Source organism: Aethalodelphis obliquidens, unplaced genomic scaffold, assembly GCF_003676395.1.
Source record: "Aethalodelphis obliquidens isolate GAN/ISIS:26980383/991018 unplaced genomic scaffold, ASM367639v1 scaffold102, whole genome shotgun sequence".
Lineage (NCBI taxonomy): Eukaryota > Metazoa > Chordata > Mammalia > Artiodactyla > Delphinidae > Aethalodelphis > Aethalodelphis obliquidens.
The window spans coordinates 2,897,965-2,920,450 of NW_020838046.1; the positions used below are offsets into that span (position 1 = coordinate 2,897,965).

Below are 22,486 nucleotides of genomic sequence, written 5' to 3' on the forward strand. Positions count from 1 at the left end.
TTCCCTGACCGGGAATCGAACCCGGGCCGCGGCGGTGAGAGCGCCGAATCCTAACCACTAGACCACCAGGGAGCACATGAGAGCAGCTTCTACATCGAGCTAGACTAAGTGTAAAAGGTGTGACGTAAACTGGGTTCGTGAATATGATTACATGAACCTCGGGTACTTACACCGCCTCCCTCGTCCACCTAGACAGTCTCTCGGCCACTGTAAATCCGAGAAAACAGGCAGTGGAGAACAGCAGGAACGGTAAAGTCTGAATATGGCCGCCTTCTCAGAAAACAGGGAGAAAAAAAAAAAAAAAAACCACGCCACTAGCACGGGGTAAATGCGCTTACGTATGTTAGCCAGCTTAGCCGAAAGTGGTAAAAATCGCCTGTCAGAAGTGGGATTCGAACCCACGCCTCCATTCGGAGACCAGAATGCCCACAGGGAAGGTGCACACCTTGAGTCTGGCGCCTTAGACCACTCGGCCATCCTGACACGCTGTGAGCTGTTTACTCGTAGAGAGCCTGCTTCCTGCAGCAGTCTGCTGCGCGGCTCCGCCTCACGGTCCGGGCGGGCTGTTGCTGGATCCGCCCGGCCAGGGCGAAGGAGAACCGCCCGCTGGGCGCCGGCCGCCAGCCGCGGAGCTCTTGGAGGATACCGGGCACTCCGGAGTGCCCAACCTCGCTCTCCCGGGCGAAGCCAGAAATCGAGCCGGATCTCCAGAAGCAAGGACAATCCCTCGAGAAAACCAGAGGGGTTAGTGACCACCCGGCCCAGCAAAGGAGGGAAACTATAGCAGCAAAGGCAAAGAGAAAGCGCCAGGATGCAGCCCACCCGGGCTACCCGCCACTGCCAGATCCCGGGTTCCCGCCGCACATTCCTGGTCCTAGGTTCGAAAACTGGCTAGACGAGTGAATACAAGGAAAGCACTGGAATGTACGCTTGCCACAGAGTAAGCGACAGTGATTACTGTTGTTATTTCAAAATTATTAGGGCTTTCTGCCTTATTGTCCCTGGCATACCCATCCTCTTAAGGTGCACCCCTCCTCCTCTGCCAAGTCCCCCAGCCGTGGTTAGAGATAATGGGGAGATCAGTGTTCAAGAAGAAAAATTCATTCATGACACTTGTCAAAGCACTGTAAGGAAGACTTTATTCAAGGGGGGAGTTATCAAGATATGTGTAGGTACCACTGCACCAGGGTCTTGCGGTGGGGGAGGAGAGATTAGACTCAGCTCTGAGTACAACAAGAGAGAGTGGAAATTTATAGCCAAAGAGAGAGGTTGGGAGGGCGTCATTGGATGGAAAATTACTAAGGGGGGGATTCTGTACAAACCGATCTAACAGGGTTCTTGCTGAAGGTAGGCCAGAATATCAGATATCACCTGGCAGATGGTAGAGGACAAGGAGCCCCATTATATATTCAGGGTGATCATATATCAAGGATGGGGCATTCTGGTTAAACATATTTAACAGGATTCTTGCTAAAAATGGACATTGTAGAGAGAAACATGGAAGCCCGAAAGACAGGCCTAGTTTAAAAAGAATTCAGGGGAGCTGTTAACAAAAGAGTGCAAAGATAGCAAGAGTACTTTAGCATCAAATGGAAAGACGCCACTCCTATGCTCCAGACCACATACCATTCACTCACTCATTCATTTATTTGTTCATTGAGTCGTTATTGATATAGCAGTGAACAAAGTCCCTGCCCTGGCAAGCTGACTGCTGGTGAAGGGCACAGTCAGCACAAACAAACATACAGGCTGTAAGGACAAAACAAAAGCAGGGCAATGAGATGGTGGAGGTCTATTTTTAGACCGGCTTGATCAAGTAAGACCTCACTGCAGTGACTTTTTCTAAAAATAATTTTCGAAAAGTAAAACACATGACTCCCATGCAAATATATGAATGATGCCCATGTATCAAGATTTTACTCAACTCATTAATGAGGGGCTCTGTAAGATGTTATAACCAATTCAAAGGAGATTTTGAAGACATCATTTTTTTAAATTTTTTTTATGGCTGCGTTGGGTCTTCGTTGCTGCATGCAGGCTTCCTCTAGTTGCAGCGAGCAGGGGCTACTCTTCGTTGCGTTGCGCGGGCCTCTAATTGCAGTGACCTCTCCCGTTGGGGAGCACGGGCTCTAGGCGTGTGGGCTTCAGCAGTTGTGGCTCGTGGGCTCAGTAGCTGTGGCTCATGGGTTCCAGAGCGCAGGCTCAGCAGTTGTGGTGCACGGCCTAGTTGCTCCGCGGCATGTGGGATCCTCCCAGACCAGTGCTCGAACTCGTGTCCCCTCATATTGGCAGGCAGACTCCCAACCACTGTGCCACCAGGGAAGTCCCCCATTATTCTTTTAATAGTCAGCCAAAGGAATGTTGAAAAGAGATTGCTAACAGATGGAAGATAGGTTAATATATTAAGGGTATAATAAACTGTGATGTTTAAGGTATGGTCACTACTTTGGGGTTGTTTTTTTCCACCAGAGATAAATCAGGTGCATCTCTTGACAAATTTTATTTGTATTGCTATAAATAGGAATCTTTGGCCTTGCACTCAGACAGAAACCATTTGCATTACTGTCGGTTTTCTACAAGTTAATTTCTACCCATATGGAATTGTGAAATAAAGTCAGTAGAAGCCAATCAAAGGTGCACATGGAATCAGATAATCCCCAAAAGATCTGCTAGACAATGCTAAGCTGTAAGGACACCTAGTGTCCAAGAGAATCAGAGCTGAATAACAGTTAAAGCATTAAAAACATATTTTATCCAGGAACTATTGCAATAGGGGAAAAGAGACCTTATATAATAGAACTGGGCTCAATTCCAAATACAGCAAGGAAAAGTGGGGATTTCTGGCTAAGGAGCACAGTGGGGTCTCTGGATGGAAAATGGCTAAGAAGAGACATCAAGAGTAGAGAGATTCTTGCTAAACTGATTTAATAGGATTCCTGCAGGCCTGGGTCATCAGATATCACCTGGAGAATGGTGGGGATGAGGAATTTGATTAGCTGTGGAGGGTGATTAGGTATTAAAGGTGGGGGGATCCTCACTAGACTAACTAGCAGGATTCTTATTAAAATTAGACTCTACAAGGCAGGACATGGAAGCGCAAGATCAAGGCCTAGTTGAAAAGAGGGCTCAGAGGAGCCTGACTAAATTTTGGTCAAAGAGGGAACTTTTGTCACACTAATAATCTCTTTTCTACTTTCAAGTTTTGGATAATCATTTCTTTCACATTGGAGCCTTAACTGAAGGGAGGACATAAGCATTGAGAGAAGGGGAGGGATATTTTCCCTCCCCTGACAATAATATCCTAATTTCTCTGGTGGCCTACTTGGCCTTCAGGAACGTCTGACCAGCCTGACCTTACCTCACAGTATCCCATGTACCCCAGTGAGCTAGCTGCTTCTTCCTCAACATGCTTGATCTGCCTTCATTCCTTCTAGCTCACCCAGAAAATCCTCTGAGACTCTGGAGGGCAAGGACCAGGGATACACCAGAGAAGAAAACAAAATGTCTGCGCTCAAGAAGCTCACATTCCAGCAAAGAAAGGTGGAAAATAAACAAAATCATTATATGTGGGGAGTGATAAGTACTGTGAAGAAAAATAGAGAAAGAAGGGTAGAGAGAGATGTAAGTGGTTCAGAAGGGCTCTCAGGATGTGGCTTTTGAGCAGACATTTGAAGAGAGTCAGGGAGCAACCAGATAGAATATCTGTGGAGAGAGAGAACAGATGCAAAGTCGAGAAAGGAGTGCGAAACAGACAATGTGGCTGGAACTGAATGAGAGGGCCTGGTGCCAGGCTGAGTGAAGAGGAGAGCTGAGGTTTGGTAAGATATGGCCGGCTTTCCAAGGATCCTCTGCCTGCTCTATGGAGAGTGGACTGCAGAGTGCATGAATGAAGCAGGGAGAAGAGTTGAGAAGCTAGTGCAAGCTCCCTTGGATGGACGAGGGGAACAGCAGGCCAGGTGGTGAGAGATAGTTGAATTCTGGATATATTTCTAAGATGGAGCCAATAAGATTTGTTGATGCACAAGAAGTAAAGAAGTGGCGTGTACCTAGAGGAATTTGGACCTGAGCAATTGGCTAATAGGGAAAGCAGGGAGGAGGCAGACTGTGGAGGAGGGAGAGTATTGATTTTGATCTTCAAGTTTAAGATGCCTGTTAGTCATCACTAATCATTAGAGAAATGCAAATCAAAACTACAATGAGGTATCACCTCACACCAGTTAGAATGGGCATCATCAGAAAATCTACAAACAACAAATGCTGGAGAGGGTGTGGAGAAAAGGGAACCCTCTTGCACTGTTGGTGGGAATGTAAATTGATACAGCCACTATGGAGAACAGTATGGAGGTTCCTTAAAAATCTAAAAATAGATCTACCATATGACCCAGCAATCCCACTACTGGACATATACCCTGAGAAAACCATAATTCAAAAAGACCCATGCACCCCAATGTTCATTGCAGCACTATTTACAATAGCCAGGACATGGAAGCAACCTAAGTGTCCATCGACAGACAGATGGATAAAGAAGATGTGGTACATATATACAATGGAATATTACTCAGCCATAGAAAGGAACGAAATTGGGTCATTTGTAGAGACATGGATGGATCTAGAGAGTGTCATACAGAGTGAAGTAAGTCAGAAAGAGAAAAACAAATATCATATATTAATGCATATATGTGGAACCTAGAAAAATGGTGCAGATGAACTGGTTTGCAGGGCAGAAATAGGGACACAGATGTAGAGAACAAATGTATGAACACCAAGGGGGGAAAGTGGCAGGGGGTGGGCAGATGGTGTGATGAACTGGGAGATTGGGATTGACATATATACACTAATATGCATAAAATGGATAACTAATAAAAACCTGCTATATAAAAAAATAAATAAAATTAAATTAAAAAAAATTTTAAATGCCTGTTAGAGGAGTCAAGTAGCAGATAGATACAAGCATCTGGAGTACAGTGGGAGATATGAAGTGGAAGGTCATTGGCCAATAAATTGTATTTACTTGTATCCCTGCCATAAAACAGGGAATTCGCTGGCAGTCCAGTGGTTAGGACACCACGCTCCCACTTCAGGGGACACCGCTTCGATCCCTGGTCGGGGAAATAAGGTCCCGCGTGCCGCCTGGGGCAAAAAAAAAAAAAGGCATAAAACAGGATGAGCTCACCTAGAAAGTGGGTATAGAGGCCAAAGACTGAGCCCTGGGACATTCCAATAAGTTGAGAAAGAGGAGGAAGCAGCATAGAAGGCTGAGAAAGAATGGCCAGTGGGAAAGAAAGAAGAAGAGAAGACTGTGGTGTTGTAGAAACCATGTGGAGAAAGAGGGTAGAGGAAAAGAAAAGTGATCAACCGTCCAATGCTGCTGAGGAGAGTAACTTGAGAACCCAGTGGAGCAGGGTTCTGGTGAGCTTGGAGGACAGACTGGAGGTGATGACAGTACATATTGATGTCCTTTGGGAGGTGTTCTGCCCTAAATGGCATCAGCAATACGGAATGCTAGCTGCAGGAGACCACAGAATCAAGGTTTGGGTTTGTTTGAAAACAGACATTACATGATGTGTTGTATTGATGGCAATGACCCTGTGTTGTTATACTTCTTAGCATTCTCTGGACCCGTCTGGCCGTGTGGTGAAGACTACTTCTCATGGTTTTTGTTTGTTTAAAAAAAAAAACTGAGGAGGGACTTCCCTGGTGGCACAGTGGTTAAGAATCCACCTACCAATGCAGGGTACATGGGTTCAAGCCCTGGTCTGGGAAGATCCCACATGCAGCGGAGCAACTAAGCCCCTGAGCCTGTGCTCTAGAGCCCACGAGCCACAACTACTGAAGCCCATGCACCTAGAGCCCGAGCTCCGCAAGAAGAGAAGCCACTGCAATGAAAAGCCTGCACTCCGCAACGAAGAGTAGTCCCCACTCGCCGCAACTAGAGAGAGCCCACGCACAGCAACAAAGACCGAACACAGCCAAAAATAAATAAATACATTTATTAAAAAAAAAAACTGAGGAGAAATTGATATAACATAAAATTAACTATTCAAAGTAGCATTTAGTACATTCACTATGTTGTACAACCACTATCTCCAAAATATTTTCATTATCACAAAAGCATACCTTGTACCTGTTAAGCAGTTACTCCCTGTCTTAGTCAGCTTGGGCTCCTGTAATAAGATGCCATAGACTGGATGGCTTAATAAAAATTTATGTTCTCCTGGTTCTGAGGGCCCCACCCTCATGAACTTGTCTTAACCTACTTAGCTCCCAAAGTCCCCATCTTAAAATACCATCACATTGGGGAGTAGGGCTTCAACATGCAAATTTGGGGTGGCATAATTCAGTGGCCAGCACTCCCCATTCCTCCCTTCCTCTAGCCCCTGGCAACCACCAATCTGCTTTATATCTCTGTGAATATACCTATTCTGGACATTTCATATAAATGGAATATTATATACAATCTTTTGTGCAGGGCTTCTTTCACTTAGCTCACACACCAAGTAAGTGTGCATCCATATTGTAGCATGTATCATTACTTCATTCCTTTTCATGGCTGAATAATATTTCATTGTATGGGTATATCACAATTTGTCCATTGATAGACATTTGGGCAATTTTAGCTATTATGAATAGTGCTCCTATAAACTGATGTGTACATGTATTTAAGTACCTGTTTTCAATTCTTTGGGTAAATACCTAGGAATAGAATTGCTGGGTTATTGGTAATTCTATTTTGGGTCATTAGAATCTATTTTCCACAGTTGTTGAACAATTTACATTCCCACTGGCCATGTATGAGGATTCCAATTTCTCCTATTCTCTCCCCAGCTGTTTTTTTTTTTTTTTTTTTTTTTTTTTTGATTATAGCCACCCTCCTGGGTATGAAGTGGTGACTCACTGTGGTTTTAATTTGCATTTCCCTAAAGACTAATATATTTTCATGTGTTTCTTGGCCATTTGTATGTATTCCTTGGAGAAATGGCTATTTCTTTGTCCATTTAAAAACTTGGGGTGTTTGTCTTTTTGTTATTCAGTTGTAAGAGCTCTTTGTATATTCTGGATACTAGACCTTTATTAGCTATATGACTTGCAAATATTTTTTTCCATTCTGTAGGTTGTATTTTCATTCTTCATAATGTCCTTGATGCACAAATTTTTAAAATTTTGATTACGTGTAATTTATCTAGTTTCCTTTTGTTGCTCATGCTTTTGGTACCCTAAGAATCCATTGCCAAATTGGAGGTCATAAAGATTTATCCCTATTTTTCCTAATAGTTTTATTATTTTATCTCTTATATTGATGCTGTTGATCTATTTTGAGTTAATTTTTGTGTGTGGTATGAGGTAGGGGTCCAACTTCATTCTCTGCATGTGGATATCCAGCTGTCTTAACACCATTTGTTTAAGAGACTATTCTTTCCTCATCATTCAAAATCCATTGACCCTAGATATATGGGCTTATTTCTGGGCTCTCAAATCCATTCCAGTGGTCTATATGTCTATCTTTATTCTAGTACCACACTGTCTTGATAACTTTTTTATAGTTTTGTAATAAGTTTTGAAATCAGGAAGTGTGAGTCCTCCAATTTTGTTCTTTTCTTCAAGATTGTTGAGGCTATTTGAGGGCCCTTGTAATTATAGATGCATTTGAATATTGGCTTTTCCATTTCTGAAAAAAAAAAGCTATTGGAATTTTGTTACAGATTACATCACTTTGGGTAGTTTTGACTCTTAACAATATTGTGTTCCAGGCAATGAATATGGGGTATATTTCCATTTATTTATGTCTTTAATTTATTTCAGTAATGTTTTTTTAGTTTTCAATGTAGAAATCTTTCACCTTTCTGGTTAAATTTATGCATAGGGGGCTTCCCTGGTGGCGCAGTGGTTGAGAGTCCACCTGCCGATGCAGGGGACACGGGTTCGTGCCCCGGTCCGTGAAGATCCCACATGCCGCGGAGCGGCTGGGCCCGTGAGCCATGGCCGCTGAGTCTGCAGGTCCGGAGCCTGTGCTCTGCAACGGAAGAGGCCACAACAGTGAGAGGCCCGAGTACCGCAAAAAAAAAAAAAAAAAAAAAAAATTTATGCATAAGTATTTTATTCTTTGGGGGCTATTGTAAATGGAATTTCTATTGTAAATGGAATTGCTGGTGTATAGAAACACAACTGAATTTTGTGTTTCGATCTTGTACTCTACAATTTTGCCAAACTAAACTTGTTTGTTAGTTCTAATAGTGTGTGTGTGTGTGTGTGTATTCATTGGGATTTTTAATATATAGGATCATGTCATCTGTGATGACAGAAAGTTTTACTTCTTCCTTTCCAATTTTGATGCCTTCTCTTTCTTTGTCTTGCCTAATTGCTTTGGCAAGAATTTCTTAGCACAATATTGAATAACAGTGGTGAAAGTGGACATTTTGTCTTGTTTCTGATCTTAGAGGGAAAACTTTCAGTCTTTCCCCATTGGCTATGCTGTTAGCTGTGGCGTTTTCATACATGCCCTTTATCATGTCACGGAAGTTCCCTCACAATGCTTTTATATTTTATTTTTCTTCTTCTGGCTGTGTTGGGTCTTCATTGCTACACGTGGGCTTTCTCTAGTTGCGGCGAGTGAGGGGCTACTCTCCGTTGCAGTGCATGGGCTTCTCATTGCGGTGGCTTCTCTTGTCGCAGAGCACAGGTTCTAGGCACACACGCTTCAGTAGTTGCAGCACACAGGCTCAGTATTTTGTGGCTCATGGGCTCTAGAGTGCAGGCTCAGTAGTTGTGGTACACGGGCTTAGTTGTTCCGCCACATGTGGGATCTTCCCATATCAGGGATCCAACCAGTGTCCCCTGCATTGGCAGGCAGATTCTTAATTACTGCACCACCAGGGAAGTCCCCCTCACAACGTTTTTAAATACATAAGACAAAATGCATAGAGTTACAAAGGAAACTAATTATGTTGAAATTGTTATCAAAATACTAAAATTAATTTGTGCTATAGTAATATGTGTGCTTATTTATTAACACATTAAATAACGAGATATAGTAGCATTTTGAGTTAGTGATAAATATAAATGACATTCTGAAATATCTGCAACAACTGTAACATGGTATGAAAATATCTATGATTTTTATTTGTGACAGTAGGTCCTGCTAATACTACTGTAGTTTGTTGTCTCCATTGTTAATGGAAAGAGATGCTCAATTTTAGCTAGAGTTTAGTGAAGATAAAGATGTAAATTGTTTCCCATCCAAATTCATGGGCCCCTGAATTCTACCCACTGGAATCCCAAGTTAAGAACCTCTCAAGTTGGGAGAAAATTGGTGATAGAAAAGACGGACATGATTGGGATGGAGGTGTGGGGAAGCAGCAAGCTGTTGTGCCCAGGAAAGTATTGGCCTCAGATTTCCACATAAATGTTACAGGGACAGTAGCAAAGATTTCTTGCCAAGGGATTAAGACACAAGGAGAGGGGGCAAGGACATAAGGGTGAGCACCAGGGGAGTGACTACAATGGTAGAACCCGGACTGGAAGCTGGGCAAAGTGAGGAGGGCGGACAGAGGTGGAGTGGGTCAGTAACAAGGTGGCAGCCTGGAGTTCCAGTGGGGTCAAGAGTGGACCAGAGCAGCCCAGCGCAGCCCACCTGCCCACGCATGTGCCCGCCAGACCTGCAAACTTGTGCCACTGGCTGTGCCCATCCCCGGGGAGCCCAAGTGCCTGCAGCCCGTGCCTCCCACCCATCTCCAGCCATGGCCATGTGGCTGACAGGGTCTTGGTGCTCTGGCCAGATGTCAGGCCTGAGCCTCTGAGGTGGGAGAGCCGAGTTCAGGACATTGGACCACCAGGGACCTCCTGGCCCCATGTAATATCAAAGAGCAAAAGCTCTCCCAGAGATCCCCATCTCAACGCTAAGACCCAGCTCCACTCAACGACCAGCAAGCTACAGTGCTGGACACCCTATGCCAAACAACTAGCAAGACAGGAACACAACACCACCCATTAGCAGAGAGCCTGCCTAAAATCAAAATAAGTTTACAGACACCCCAAAACACACCACTGGACGTGGTCCTGCCTACCAGAAAGACAAGATCCAGCCTCATGCACCAGAACACAGGCACTAGTCCCCTCCACCAGGAAGCCTACACAACCCACTGAACCAACCTTAGCCACTGGGGGCAGACACCAAAAACAACGAGGACTACAAACCTGCAGCCTGCGAAACAGAGATCCCAAACACAGTAAGTTAAGCAAAATGAGAAGACAGAAAAAAAACAGCAGATGAAGAAGCAAGGTAAAAACCCACCAGAGCAGACAAATGAAGAAGAAATAGGCAGTCTAACTGAAAAAGAATTCAGAGTAATGATAGTAAAGATGATCCAAAATCTTGGAAATAGAATGGACAAAATGCAAGAAACATTTAACAAGGACCTAGAAGAACTAAAGATGAAACAAACAATGATGAACAACACAATAAATGAAATGAAAAAGACTCTAGATGGGATCAATAGCAGAATAACTGAGGGAGAAGAATGAATGAGTGACCTGGAAGATAAAACAATGGAAATAACTACCGCAGAGCAGAATAAAGAAAAAAGAATGAAAAGAATTGAGGACAGTCTCACAGACCTCTGGGACAATATTAAACACACCAGCATTCGAATTATAGGGGTCCAAGAGGAAGAAGAGAAAACAAAAGGGACTGAGAAAATACTTGAAGAGATTATAGTTGAAAATTTCCCTAATATGGGTAAGGAAATAGTCAATCAAGTCCAGGAAGCGCAGAGAGTCCCATACAGGATAAATCCAAGGAGAAACATGCCCAGACACATATTAAAAAAACTGTCAAAAATTAAATACAAAGAAAAAATATTAAAAGCAGCAAGGGAAAAGCAACAATTTATACAAAAGGGAATCTCCATAAGGTTAACAGCTGATCGTTCAGCAGAAACTCTGCAAGCCAGAAGGGAATGGCAGAACATACATAAAGTGATGAAAGGGAAAAACCTACAACCAAGATTACTCTACCCAGCAAGGATATCATTCAGATTCAAAACTAAAACCTTTACAGAGAAGCAAAAGCTAAGAAAATTCAGCAGCACCAAACCAGCTCTACAACAAAGGTTAAAGGAACTTCTCTAGACAGGAAACACAAGAGAAGGAAAAGACTTAACAATAACAAACGCAAAACAATTAAGAAAATGGGAATAGGAACATACATATCAATAACTGTTTTAAATGTAAATATATTAAAGGCTCCAAGCAAAAGACATAGACTGGCTGAATGGACACACAAACAAGACCGGTACATATGCTGTCTACAAGAGACCCATTCAGACCTAGGGACACATACAGACTGAAAGTGAGGGGATGGAAAAAGATATTCCATGCAAATGGAAATCAAAAGAAAGCTGGAGTAGCAATTCTCATATGATACTAAATAGACTTTAAAATAAAGACTATTAAAAGAGACAAAGAAGGACACTACATAATGATCAAGGGATCAAACCAAGAAGAAGATATAACAATTGTAAACATTTATGCACCCAACATAGGAGCACCGCAATACATAAGGCAAATGCTAAGAGCCATGAAAGGGGAAATTGACAGTAACACAATCATAGTAGGGGACTTTAACACCCCACTTTCACCAATGGACAGATAATCCAAAGTGAAAATAAATAAGGAAACACAAGCTTTGAATGATACATTAAACAAGATGGACTTAATTGATATTTATAAGACATTCCATCCAAAAACATCAGATTACACTTTCTTGTCAAGTGCTCATGGGACATTCTCCAGGATAGGTCATATCTTGGGTCACTAATCAAGCATTGGTAAATTTAAGAAAATTGAAATCATATCAAGTATCTTTTCCTACCACAACACTATGAGACTAGATATCAATTTCAGGAAAAAATCTGTAAAAAATACAAACACATAGAGGCTAAAAAATACACTACTAAATAATCAAGAGATCACTAAAGAAATCAAAGAGGAAATCAAAAAATACCTAGAAACAAATGACAATGAAAACACGATAACCGAAAAGTTATGGGACACAGCAAAAGCAGTTCTGAGAGGGAAGTTTATAGCAATACAATCCTACCTCAAGAAACAAGAAACATCTCAAATAAACAATCTAAACTTACACCTAAAGTAATTAGAGAAAGAAGAACAAAAAACCCCAAAGTTAGCAGAAGGAAAGCTATCAAAAAGTTCAGATCAGAAATAAATGAAAAAGAAATGAAGGAAACGATAGCAAAGGTCAATAAAACTAAAAGCTGGTTCTTTGAGAAGACAAACAACATTGATAAACCATTAGCCAGACTCATCAAGAAAAAAAGGGAGAAGACTCAAATCAACAGAATTAGAAATGAAAAAAGAGAAGTAGCAACAGACACTGCAGAAATACAAAGGATCATGAGAGATTACTACAAGCAACTATATGCCAATAAAATGGAAAACCTGGAAGAAATGGACAAATTCTTATAAAAGCACAACCTTCTGAGACAGAACCAGGCAGAAAGAGAAAATATGAACAGACCAATCACAAGCACTGAAATTGAAACTGTGATTAAAAATCTTCCAACAAACAAAAGCCCAGGACCAGATGGCTTCACAGGCAAACTCTATCAAACATTTAGAGAAGAGCTAACACCTATCCTTCTCAAACTCTATCAAAACATAGCAAAGGGAAGAACACTCCCAAAATCATTCTACGAGGCCACCATCATCCTGATACCAAAACCAGATGTCACAAAAAAAGAAAAGATGTCACAAAAAAAGAAAACTACAGGCCAGTATCACTGATGAATATAGATGCAAAAATCCTCAACAAAATACTAGCAAACAGAATCCAACAGCACATTAAAAGGATCATACATCATGATCAAGTGGGATTTATCCCAGGAACGCAAGGATTCTTCAATATACACAAATCAATCAATGTGATACACCATATTAACAAACTGAAGAGAAAACCATATGATCATCTCAATAGATGCAGAAAAAGCTTTCAACAAAATTCAACACCCATTTATGATAAAAACCCTCCAGAAAGTAGCCATACAGGGAACTTACCTCAACATAATAAAGGCCATATATGACAAACCCACAGCCAACATCGTTCTCAATGGTGAAAAACTGAAACCATTTCCACTAAGATCAAGAACAAGACAAGGTTGCCCACTCTCACCACTATTATTCAACATAGTTTTGGAAGTTTTATCCACAGCAATCAGAGAAGAAAAAGAAATAAAAGGAATCCAAATCGGAAAAGAAGAAGTAAAGCTGTCACTGTTTGCAGATGACATGATACTATACATAGAGAATCCTATAGATGCTACTATAAAACTACTAGAGCTATCAATGAATTTGGTAGAGTAGCAGGATACAAAATTAATGCACAGAAATGTCTTGCATTCCTACACACTGATGGTAAAAAATCTGAAAGAGAAATTAAGGAAACACTCCCATTTACCACTGCAACAAAAAGAATAAAATACTTAGGAATAAACCCACCTAAGGAGACAGAAGACCTGTATGCAGAAAGCTATAAGACACTGATGAAAGAAATTAAGGATGATACAAACAGATGGAGAGATATACCATGATCTTGGATGGGAAGAATCAACATTGTGAAAATGACTATACTACCCAAAGCAATCTACAGATTCAATGCAATTCCTATCAAACTACCAGTGGAATTTTTCACAGAACTAGATCAAAAAAGTTCACAATTTGTATGGAAACTCAAAAGACCCAAAGCAATCTACAGATTCAATGGAATCCCTGTCAAACTACCAGTGGAATTTTTCACAGAACTAGATCAAAAAATTTCACAATTTGTATGGAAACTCAAAAGACCCACAATTTGTATGGAAACTCAAAAGACCCCTTGAGAAAGAAAAATGGAGCTGGAGGAATCAGGCTCCTGGACTTCAGACTATACTAAACCTACAGTAAGCAAGACAGTATGGTACTGGCATAAAAACAGAAATATAGATAAATGGAACAGGATAGAAAGCCCAGAGATAAACCCACGCATATATTGTCTCCTTATCTTTGATAAAGGAGGCCAGAATATATAATGGAGAATAGACAGCTTCTTCAATAAGTGGTGCTGGGCAAACTGGACAGCTATATGTAAAAGAGTGAAATTAGAACACTTCCTAACACCATATACAAAAATAAACTCAAAATGGATTAAAGACCTAAATGTAAGGCCAGACACTATAAAACTCTTAGAGGAAAACATAGGTAGAACACTCCATGACATAAATCACTGCAAGATCTTTTTTGACCCACCTCCTAGAGAAATGGAAATAAAAACAAAAATAAACGAATGGGACCTAATGAAACTTAGAAGCTTTTGCACAGCAAAGGAAACCATAAACAAGGCGAAAAGACAACCCTCAGAATGGGAGAAAATATTTGCAAACGAAGCAACTGACAAAGAATTAATCTCCAAAATTTACAAGCAGCTCATGCAGCTCAATATCAGAAAAACAAACAACCCAATCCAAAAATGGGCAGAAGACCTAAATAGACATTTCTCCAAAGAAGATATACAGATTGCCAACAAACACATGAAAGGATGCTCAACATCACTAATCATTAGAGAAATGCAAATCAAAACTACAATGAGGTATCACCTCACACCTGTCAGAATGGCCATCATCAAAAAATGTACAAACAATAAATGCTGGAGAGGGTGTGGAGGAAAGGGAACCCTCTTACACTGTTGGTGGGAATGTAAATTGATACAGCCGCTATGGAGAACAGTATGGAGTTTCTTCAAAAAACAAAAAAATGGAACTACCATATGACCCAGCAATCCCACTACTGGGCATATACCATGAGAAAACCATAATTCAAAAAGAGTCATGTACCACAATGTTCATTGCAGCACTATTTACAATAGCCAGGACATAGAAGCAACCTAAGTGTCCATCGACAGATGAATGGATAAAGAAGATGTGGCACATATATACAATGGAATATTACTCAGCCATAAAAGGAAATGAAATTGAGTCATTTGTAGTGAGGTGGATGGACCTAGAGACTGTCATACAGAGTGAATTAAGTCAGAAAGAGAAAAACAAATGCCATGTGCTAACACATATATATGGAATCTAAAAAAAAAAAAAAAAAAATGGTTCTGAAGAACCTAGGGGCAGGACAGGAATAAAGACTGAGACACAAAGAATGGACTTCAGGACACCGGGAGGGGGAAGGGTAAGCTGGGACAAAGTGAGAGAGTGGCATGGACATATATACACTACCAAATGTAAAGTAGCTAGTGGGAAGCAGCCACATAGCACAGGGAGATGAGCTCGGTACTTTGTGTCCACATAGAGGGTTGCGATAGGGTGGGTGGGAGGGAGCCGCAAGACAGAAGAGATATGGGGATGTATGTATATGTATAGCTGATTCACTTTGTTATACAGCAGAAACTAACACACCAGTGTAAAGCAATTATACTCCAATAAAGATGTAAAAAGAAAAAAAAAAAAAGGAGTGGACCAGAAGGAGTGGACTAGAAAGAAAGGTGGTGTTAGAGCAAGATACTTGAAATACCTAGAATACCTTTTGAGAGGAACTGAAATGTCATGTAGCAAGAAGATGCAGCTTTTAGGACTGCTGGGCAGGACTGAGGAAAGCTTTAAAGCTATTTGGCTAAATTCTACTCCTGATGTGATATTTTCTTTTCTAGATTCATTTATTCTAGCTTTATCAATTTTAAAAAATGTTCAAATTCCATGAACTATTTCATGCATAAACTAAAATCTGTGCTCACCAAACATATTACACTTTGTAGTTTACACCGTTTCGCCACTTTAGCTTCCAGGCAAGTGGCTATGTAGAATGACAGAATTGTTTAACTCAAGCTGAATCTCCATCTTTACAACCACTGTGCTACGGTTTATTTTGAATCCACTATTTAAATGCAGGTATGTGTGGTACCTTAAGCCATGGAGATGCTATATGTGCCCAAAGTGAGCTCAAATGCTTCCAAACCAAACTGTTAGGAACTTACTTTGGAAGTGAGCATGTGTAGCCGAGTGGGCCAACCCAGCAATGGGAGTTCTCCAAATGAACTTCCATGTAGAATATAATGTTTATTAAAGGACAAACAAGAATGTGCTACTTGAAGCATAAGGATCTTGAGATAGACTAACTGAACTGTAATTCTACAGTTGTTTAGAATTTAGACCACTAGGAGATTTTACCTGGGCCAAGTGTTTTATCACTAACATGGTTTATGATTGATAGGGTATGATGGTAATTAAAAAGCACTGACTTATTTGCTTTTATTTTGTATTTAAACTCTTTACAGGCAATGCCCCTGACTCTGGTTCTAACTCCACTCGGCTGCCTTTTTGCTGTTTCACCTCCTGGAAGTAGATGCACATGTACAAGATAACAATGTCCTGGGACTTAAGGTGTCTTCTTACCTTGCTGTAGGGAGCTGGGTGAAGTGGAGATGATGGGCAGAGCAAGAATTGGGGGCAGGCTGAGGAGGAGGTAGTGCCAGGCTAGGGCAGGGTAGGAGTGATGGGGTGGAGGATGGAACAATAATGAAGAGTCAGGGTCATCTGATTTAGAGGAGTCTTTTCTTCCTGCTCTTGGAACTTTGTCTCCTTAGTGCCTCAGAGTCCTTCCCCCAAGCTTCCCAGTTGTTTCTCTGATCTCCTTCGACATTTCCTCTCCCCTGTCCTGCCCACCCCCAAGACAAGATACCTTCAAGATAAACTGAGCTTTAGTAGATGAGCAAGGCCTAGACCCTCAGCTAGTAATGGCTTTGGAGATCCTGGAGGACTTAACCAGCATCACATCTGCTGTCTCCTAGGCTCCAATATATGGTGCTGGCAGGGAGTAGGTGACTCAGTAGGTCTAGATGCTCGGGTTACAAAGAGGGTCTTATAATAGCTTCTAAAAAGCCTCCCACAGTGCTCTGCCAACTCTCCTCCTCTCTCAGTGTTGGACTTCAGTGGTGCACATGGTAAGGGAGAAAATGTTTCCTGCAAGCCATTCCCCATGACCACCCCCATATCATTGTTCATTCTGTTGTCATGACCTTAAAGTGCTCCAAGAAAATACAGACTTATTTTCAAGTCTCAGTGGAGATGTGAATCACCTCACTTGTCTCCAACAATTTTCTTGTATGCCCCTTGAACACCATCCACTTCTTGCTACCAAGCAACTTTCAGATCCCATCTCCTTTTCCCGATGTCCACCAAGAGCTCAGCTTTGCTTTCTAGTCTGAAATTACTGCCTTCAGAATATCAAGACTTCATTTAATAAACTTGAAACAGTCATCTCAACAGATGCAATAGCCAGACTTGGGTTTTCTTGGTGGAGAGGGCTGAGGGGTAAGCATCTTGTTTTAGGCATCATATTGGGTGTCTTTACAACCCAGGGAGAGGGTTGGCATAATCAGAAGCAGGCCTTGCAACAAAAGTTTTTCCCAACACATGTCCTCACCTACTAAACATGCTTCTCACCTTATTTTACTGCTGGGGCTGTTAGCAGGTTACCTCCTTTCCTCCTTTTCCAGGTCTTCTAGATAAACAGGGCTATGGGAAGGACACTGATGGGGAGCATTTTTACACATAGCTACAGCAGGCTTCTAGGATTCTTAAGAGTTGCTTTCTGATCAAGTCCTATTTAGCTCTCAAGGTAGAGCATTTTCATTAGGGTTTTGGGCTAGGAAAAGAGGGGTGGTGTGGTTAGCCTCTGCATGAATTTCAGAGAAAGCCTAAAGGGTGTCAAGGCTAATGAGGCATGAAGACCAACAGTCTAATCCAGCAGACTGCAGTCTCTGCTCAGGACTCCCGACGGGAAGTTTAGCCACAGCTGTTTTAGATACTCCTGGAGAAAGTAAACTGAAGATTGACAATGAGGGAATTCCAACCATGTTTCCCAGTTCTCACTGGTGGAAGTGGCTTCATTTCTCACCAGTTGAATGGACAGTCTGTGGAGGACAAGACTCACCAGGTCCTGGGGAGGGTGGAAGCAAGGAGAGATGGTTCATTTGGGAACCATCCACATATGGCCTGGTGAGTGGACTGAACAGACCAGGAGGGGAATGCAATAAGAACAGAACTAGAAGAAAGGACTTCAGAATGCTGGTAACTCACAAATTCTTCTGTATTAGAAGCCTGATGCTGGGAGATGGCAGTAGAGGATTGGTTGGATCCATTTTTGGCCCAAATGTAAAACTTTCTAGGTACAGAGAAAAATAGATGAAAGACAGGCAAGGAAAAGGGGAGAAGACAGAAAGAAAAGGGAGGCAAGAATATGCATTGAGGGCCAGAAAGGAGGAAAAAGGGGTAGTCAGAAGTAAAACAGAAGAAATGACAGTAGATGGAGAGACTAAAACAGGAATAAGAGAGAACAGAAATGAAAGGGAAGGAATAAACCCAGGAAGTGGAGCAGGATGAGAGGTAAGCAGCAGGGAGTTCTAGGTGGGGAGTCCTAGCTTGACAGGAAATAGGAGAAAAATGTAGGGGGCCTGTGTGGGAACGGGAAGGACTCTTCCTTACCCTTCAGTCCTCATTTCAGGCTCCTCTTCCCCTAGTAAGCTTGGTTTGGGTGGCTAGTGTTTTGTCAGCACTCTCTACTTGCCCTTCTGGCTTCTTCACCTCTCATCTACATTTGAATACACAAGCAAGACAGTGCAAAGACCTGGTACAGGGGATGAAGATGACTAAGAGGAGAAATACTGAACTAGGGATGGAGGGGAGGAGACAGGACACTTCCTCTACTGGAGGAGCCCTATCTTTGTCTGAGCTTTCCTCACCCATCACATACACCCCACAAAGCAGCACATTAAGAAGCCAGGTTCTACTGAGAGCAAATCAGATTTCCCTTTATTTCCATCTTCACCAGGGGGTGAGGCATAAGGAGTGGTCCAGGTGCCTGGATTCTAACCTCCCACGTTTGCTTGGACCTTTACCGGAGCCCATGACATCCCTGCCTGATTTTAAATGTTTCTTCCTTTTCTGGGTATTTACTCTGCAAACACCTTCATTTCTTCCCCAACACACCAAAGGCCCAGGTGCACGTATCTCTGCTACAGCCTGGATGATAACCTAGTTGTATCTGTAAATCTGCGATTTTCCGCAAGCATTCGGCAGCAGGGCCTGTCCCAGGGAGACCCCAGGCGGAGCCCGCTCCTCCGGACTAGAGCGGGCAGCGCGCGGAACACCCTCCGGCCACATGCCAGGAAGGAGGACGTGCGGGCACGAAACGCAGCTCTCGCGGACAAGAGCGACCGGAGGGCGGCACGGATCTCAGCAGTCCCAGTGGCCCGACGCTCGTCTCGTAGGTCCGCGCCCTCCCGCCTGAGCCGGGTCACCTCGCGCGCTATCTGGTTGAGGAGGCCCTGTTCCACCACGTGCAGTACGACCACGGCGTCGCTGGACAGCTGCTGCTTCAGCACCTGGAACACAATGTCTCCCTGCGACCGGCGTCCTGTGCTCCGCCGCGCCCCCTGCCGCAGCGGCCGAAAGCACCCCTGCTGCTGCAACATTCCCGACGGCGAAGTCTCCCGGGAGCCGGCCTCCTTCTCCTTCATGTCCTCCGCCCTCCCGGGCTGGGACTTGGGTCTCCAGACGCAAGGCGGGCGAGCTATCCTGCCAAGAGCAGAGGCGGCCCGCGACTCTTATCTACAGTCCCGCCTCGCCCGCATGGCGTCAAGGAGAGCAATACCGGGCCATACTCGGGTGTGATTGTCCTCAGAACGCAGGCACCGCCCACTGATGGTCAGGGGGCGAAGACAAACGGGACAGGGCTCCTCGAGATGCTAATTGGCTGGAGAAAACAGATGCCGGACGTTGATTGGATGAGGGGGAGACAAAGGGTGGGAGGAAGGACTCGTGCATAGACTTGGGGCCTGAAAAGGTCTAATACTGTCTGTGGGTCTCATGAAATCTGGGGCATAAACTGCCTGTGGAGTGCTCCTTCTCCACTTCAAATGAGCCTTCTCAGGATTTCGGATCACCGGTTTGTTACAACGCTGTAGCAGTTTGGCTCTTCTTGGATCAGGGGAGTGGAAGGTGGTTTTTCTATTTAGAGAGAAGATACTGAGAACTAAGAGGATACAGCAGTATTATTAGATATGGCTTTTCCCAAGGCAGGGGATAAGGAGGAAGCTAGGTTACCATCTGGAGTCCAGGAAAAATAAATGTCATGAGGATAAATGTAATGCCCCCCATGGATCCCGTCACCTAGCTCACAAGTTCTTCATAGGGAGACTTACGAACTTCCCGTGAAAAAAAAATTGGCAGTTTCAAGAGACTGTAAACTCTGTGTAACTCAACAGGGCTAAAGCTACAAAAAGCTCAAATTTAATCTTAACCTTTGCAATGGGGTGAAAGAATGGAACTCTTAAAGTCTCAGATTGGGCTAAGGTATCACTAAAGGCAGAGAACAAATATAGAGAATCCCCCCTTCCCCTCCATGCCAAAGAAGTTAGTGCTTCTCTTCAGGATTTATTACAAAGGATGAGGCTTGGCTCATCCCTTCCTTCAATGATGTAAGAAATGGAAGAGAGGCTGAGAGAAAAAAAGAGGATTTCTTTGGAGAGGGTTACTGGAGGATTAAGGAGTTTAGAGCTTTATTATTTTGAACAGTATCAGACTGACAGAACCAAGAGTGTTCTTGGGTCTCAAATCAATAAAGGACTTTTTATTATCTAAGAGTAACCAAGAGTTATGGAACTCGCTTGTGATTTCATCCATGGGACAGAGAAATCAGGATTTTGCAGATGTCTAGTAAGGGACCATGAAGGGAAAGAATAAAGTCTTTTTTTCTGTTTGTCCCCTGTGGAGTCCTGTTCTTTTGATTAATGAAAGATCGTCATTAATTAGTAAAGTATCTGGAATAAGGTGGGTGATCTTTCTTCCAAACTTATACTGGGCAGACAAATATCATGTTGAGTCATTGGTACCACAATGCAAGAGTATGATATCGGCAGGACATAGTGGCTTCATCCTAAAGGATAGCTTATGATCGGACAGCATGTCATTTGGGCTGTTTAGGCCACAGAGGAGAAGCTTGGGATAGCCGACAATCATCATATACGAACAACAAACACACAAGCAAATAAGTTCCTAAACTGATTTCAGAGAACTATGAGTGCTATGACGGAGAAGGAAGAAGACACAGTGGGGCAGAGAATGACAAAAAGGATCTGAGTAGGTGATCTTGGAGCTGAGATTTACGTAAGAAGGAAACAACACCATGAAGAGCTGGGGAGTGGATGATCCGGAGAGAAGGAACTCCCTCCAGCATGCTTGGTACATTTGAGAAATAGCAAAAAAGTGGGAATAGTAGGACGGAGTGGACAAAGTGAGGAAAGGTGGGGTGGCCGAGAAGCAGCCAAGGGCCAGACCACACAGGCCTTGAGGCCATAATAAGGGTTTGGGATTGTACTGGTAAACATGAAAGGTTTTAAGCAGGAGATTTGCTCCTTCCTGCTTTGTGAGGGTGAGAGTGGAAAGAAGCAGATCAATCTGGCAAACACTTTGCAGATGTGATTATTTTAGGATATTGAGTTGGAGAGATTATTTGGATTATCTAGGTCAGTCCAAATACCTTCACAAATGTCCCTATAAAAGAGAAGCAGAGGGAGATTTGATACAGACAAAAGAGGAGGTAGCAATGTGACCAGGGAGACAGAGATTGGAGTGATGTGGCCACAGGCCTGATAATGCCAGGTCATCATTAGAAGCTACAAGAGGCAAGGAAAGGATTTTCCCCTAGAACCTTTGCCGGAAATATGGCCCGGATGACAGCTTGATACGAACTTCCGGCCTCCATAACTATGAGTGAAAAAATGTCTGCTGTTTTTAGCCACCAAGTTTGTGGTGATGTTACAGCAACCACAGAAAACTAATACAGGTGACTTGGAGTAAGGTTTTAGCAGTGTAGAGGGCCAGAAGTGATTGGATTCAAGATATATTTTTACAGATAGTATCAGCAGGACTAGCTGATGTATCAATATATGGTGTTGGTATTACAGAAGAGTCAAGGATCATTCCCAGGTTTTTGTTCTGAACAAGTGGGTGGATTACTGAGATAGGAGAGGGGCAAGGATTGTTAAGTGTTATGTGTTAGCCACACTCATGTTTGAGAAAATATCAATTAGCTTTTGTCACTGCTCTCTATGTGCCAGGCACTGTTCTAGTTCTTAACTCAATTATCAGTGTAAAGTGGGCAGTTAGATATGAGTCTGGAGCTGAAAGAAGGCTAGGCTGGAAATATAAACTGGGAGTCATCAGTGTACTGTATTTAAAGCCATGGGGCCAAATACATCAAACAAGAAGAAATATAAGAGAGGACTTTGTCCAGGGCCAAAGCCCAAACCAGAGGACACTCAATCTGTTTTGCCTAGACAGTGGATAAAGATCCAGCAAAGGAAAGGAGGAGCTGATGAGGAGGGAGGAAAACCAGGAGTGTGTGAAGTGACAGAAGCCAACCTGTAGTGGAG

At 42.8% G+C, this 22,486-nt stretch overlaps 2 non-coding genes across 2 annotated transcripts; both read right to left on the reverse strand.

Annotated features, from left to right (window-relative positions):
- TRNAE-CUC (transfer RNA glutamic acid (anticodon CUC)) lies at positions 1-72 on the reverse strand. Its single transcript has one exon. It is a non-coding gene; the product is annotated as a tRNA-Glu (tRNA).
- A 305-nt stretch (positions 73-377) lies between these two features.
- TRNAL-CAA (transfer RNA leucine (anticodon CAA)) lies at positions 378-483 on the reverse strand. Its single transcript has 2 exons — positions 446-483; positions 378-423 (listed from the first exon to the last, which is right to left on the reverse strand). It is a non-coding gene; the product is annotated as a tRNA-Leu (tRNA).
- Between the last annotated feature and the right edge of the window lie 22,003 nt (positions 484-22,486).